This window comes from Adiantum capillus-veneris, chromosome 12, assembly GCF_014529385.1.
Source record: "Adiantum capillus-veneris isolate H3 chromosome 12, ASM1452938v2, whole genome shotgun sequence".
NCBI classification, from domain to species: domain Eukaryota; kingdom Viridiplantae; phylum Streptophyta; class Polypodiopsida; order Polypodiales; family Pteridaceae; genus Adiantum; species Adiantum capillus-veneris.
Window position 1 is genome coordinate 28667419 of NC_140942.1, and position 3738 is coordinate 28671156.

Here is a 3738-nt window from a genome sequence, read left to right on the forward strand (position 1 = left end):
TCTCAAAACCACTATTGTATATGGTCCTCCATCATCAATAAAGTGAGGTTTGGTGCATCAAAGGCTTGATTCGATGTTCAAATTTTCGTCCTTCCATTTGTGCAATACGGTTTGGCGAATTCAAGTGACTTGTGTATTTTGAGTTTCCATTGGTTGACCTTGTTTTAGCAAGTGTTTTAGTGTGTTTTCATTGCCAATTGTGTGTCCATTGTAAGAGGGTATTGTGGTGAGATGTATCCCACACCCTAAGACAGTGTGTGTGTGTGTGTGTGTGTGTGTGTTGGAAATGTTTAACATTCACTAAGCATTGAGTTAGTTTTATAGAAGCTCTAGGATAGCATCATAACGAGCCATCTCCATTTTCAAGTCACAAATAAGGTATTATGCAAGATCCATTCCTCTCTCTTTTCCCTTTGCTCTAGCTCTCTCGGGTCCATTTTGTGTGTGTCCTATTGTGAGGTTTCTTGTGTGTGTTTTGTGGTGCATCTTCTTGGGTGTGACAAAACCTCTCTTGCATCCTAGTTCACATACCATAACTAGGTGGTGCCCCTATCTTGTTTGGGTTTGGCTGTGGGTTTTTTGTTGTGTTGTGCTTGTGGTTGCCCTAGCCCCAATTGAGCAGCGCAGGAGCCTTGAGGGGTGTTTAGAGGTCCCCTCTCTTGTTGCCCGCACCGAACCGCCTCAGTGTATTCACACACATCACTACTACATGTATATGGTAACAAATCCTCCTTGGGAGTGATGCGGTGAACCAGAGCTGGCACATAAAGTATCAAAATATGCCATGCCCTGTGAGGACATGACCAGTCCACAAAGGGGAGTAGGCCCAAATATTTGCATTAAGCTTCAAACTTCTCATGATACAATGCCTTTGTGAAAAGATCTGCAAGGTTGTCCTGCGTTGGCACATAAGCCAAGGTGATCACTCTTTCTAGGAGATTCTCCCTCACATAGTGGTAATGCACCTCAATGTGCTTTGTGAAAGCATGAAAAATTGGGTTCATTTCATTTCATAATAACTAATATCTAATTCTCCTAAATGATTTTCTCATGTTAAATTGATCATTTAATATGGGAAAATGTCAGGGGAGAAAAAGCTAGAATATTGGTTAAGCTGGCAGACCGGCCACAATAGGGATCCAAAGGAGGGAAAATAGGGATCCAAAGGGGTTCCATCTGCAAAAGAGCAAGGTGCAACAATGGTCTTCAAAGACCCTAAGGTTCAGCCCATTAAGACTTCCAAAATGCTAAGGTTCCAAAAATCAAAGGTTGTGTCCAATGGTTAAGCTTAGGAAAACTGGATGCTTTGTGTGTGTGTACAAAAGTCTTCATGGATCCTACAAAGGAGGGGGCGAGCCTTGCAAGTAGGGTATGAGAGAGAAACACACACACACACACACACACACACACACATACTCACAAGCCTCCTTTACACAAAAAGATGAGGGACACATGTCAGCTCCCTAGCCCAGATGCCCACACGGTGTACCAAAATTATATTGGATGACCATGGAGGTGTTAAGTATGGAGCCTGATTTACCCTCGTAATTTTCTGTGGTAAAAGCGCACATTTGTAAGGCCCCCATTATGAGGAGAAGCCATCGTGCGTGAAGGAAAATCACTCACCGAAAACCAAAATTTTCACCGCGAAGAATCAGGGGCAACTTTAAAGGCCTCGGGGGCGGAACATTCTTTTTCGCCGGAATATTCTTTTTCGCTGGAATATTATGGCCGGACGGCGGCCGGAAAGTGGTCCGAAAACAACCGGTCGGTTGGCCGATGGCCGGTAGTCAATGGCCGATGGCCGGTGGTCGGAAGTCAATGGCCGGTGGCCGGTAGTCGGAAGTCAATGGCCGGTGGCCGGTGGACGAATTCAATGGCCGGTGGCCAAATTCAAAAGTGGACTTGTCTTCTCAAGGGCGGCCACACATGGGCGGATTGGAGGGTCCGATTTGGACTTATTCGCACAAGGGCGGCTACACATGGCTGTCTCTCATAAGAGAGGGCAGCCCTTTTGGCCTATAAAAAGAGGCCATTTCTACACACATTTCATAGTGTGAAGTTGATGCAACAAGGTGAGTGTGAGGTGGTGAGATTGAAGCAAGGCGGGAGCTCCATTAAGGGTATAATCCCTTTGTAAACTACTTCTTGTTTTGAAGTACTAAAGCCATTGAGTGGCTGCTTTCCCGTGGACGTAGCCCACATTGGGTGAACCACGTATATCGTGTGTACTCTCTCTCTCTCTACTCTATAATCTTGTGTATATAAATCTGTCTCTCTCCATTAAGTAATCTACTCAATTATCTATTTAGCTACGTCTTATTTCCTAACAACTGGTATCAGAGCAAGGTTTGCTCGTAGCTAAATTATCTCAAGGAAAGGATTCCTTGAATTGAGTGGGAGTTATGGCGGAGGAAGGGAAGCTCAAGATTGAGAAGTTCAACGGCAAAAACTACCAACATTGGAAGATGCAGATTGAAGACTATCTCTACCAGAAGGACCTCTATTTGCCACTAGGTGGTCTTGCGAAGAAGCTCGCAACAATGGCAGATGAAGCATGGATTGTCCTTGATCGAAAGGCACTGGGAACAATCCGGTTAAGCTTGGCGTCAACGGTGGCCTTCAATGTTTCGGAGATGAAGACCACGGAGGACTTGATGAAGTCACTTGACGACTTCTACGAGAAACCATCGGCATCCAATAAGGTATTTCTTATGAAGCGCTTGTTCAATCTAAAGATGGTAGAGAATGGTTCAGTTGCAGAACACCTAAATGACTTTAACACAAACATAAGTCAACTTCGATCAGTGGAAATCAATTTCGATGACCATGTGCGAGCTCTCCTTATACTATCATCTCTACCGGATAGTTGGGACAGCCTTGTGATGGCTGTAAGTAATTCTATCTCTGGCACAAATACTCTTAAGTTTGATGATGTTGTGGGTGTTCTCCTAAGCGAGGAAATGCGAAGGAGAAGCACAGGAGAATCATCAAGTGCTGCACTATCAGTGGAAACAAGAGGAAGGCTTAAGGAGAGGTTCAAAAACCAAAAGGGTCGTGATCGCTCAAGGCGGAGCAAGTCACGCACAAAGTAAGTTCTTGAATGTTAGAACTGCGGCCACGTCAAGAAGGATTGCTGGTCCAAGAAGAAGAAGGAGACAGAGTCTCAAGACAACAAGCCAACAATGGGATTTTGGAAAGGATGAACAGGACAATCATGGAAAGAGCACGAAGCATGCGGCTACATGCAGGCCTACCGCTTGAGCTTTGGGCGGAAGCTGTAAGTACGTCTGTGTACTTAATCAATCGATCACCCTCAACGGCATTGGATGGGGGAGTTCCAGAAGAGGCATGGACAGGTAAACCGGTGAATTATGCATTTCTCAAAGTGTTTGGGTGTGAGGCTTTCATGCACATAGATAGAAGCCTAAGATCAAAGTTAGATGCAAAGTCCAAAAAGTGTTTCTTCATTGGCTATGGAGAAGGAGACTTTGGGTATCGCCTATGGAATCCTGAAGATGGTAAAATATTAAGGAGTAGGGATGTAATTTTTAACGAACAAAATATGTACAAAGATTACTTGGAAAGAAAACAAACAAAAGAAACAGGTGATGAGTACATGGAGCTTGAGGACGGTGAAGACTCAAGGACTGCAAACGGTGACAATGTGCAACAACGTCAACCAAATGAGGAGCCTCAACCTATTCCCCGAAGATCTACAGGAGCAAGTAGACCTCC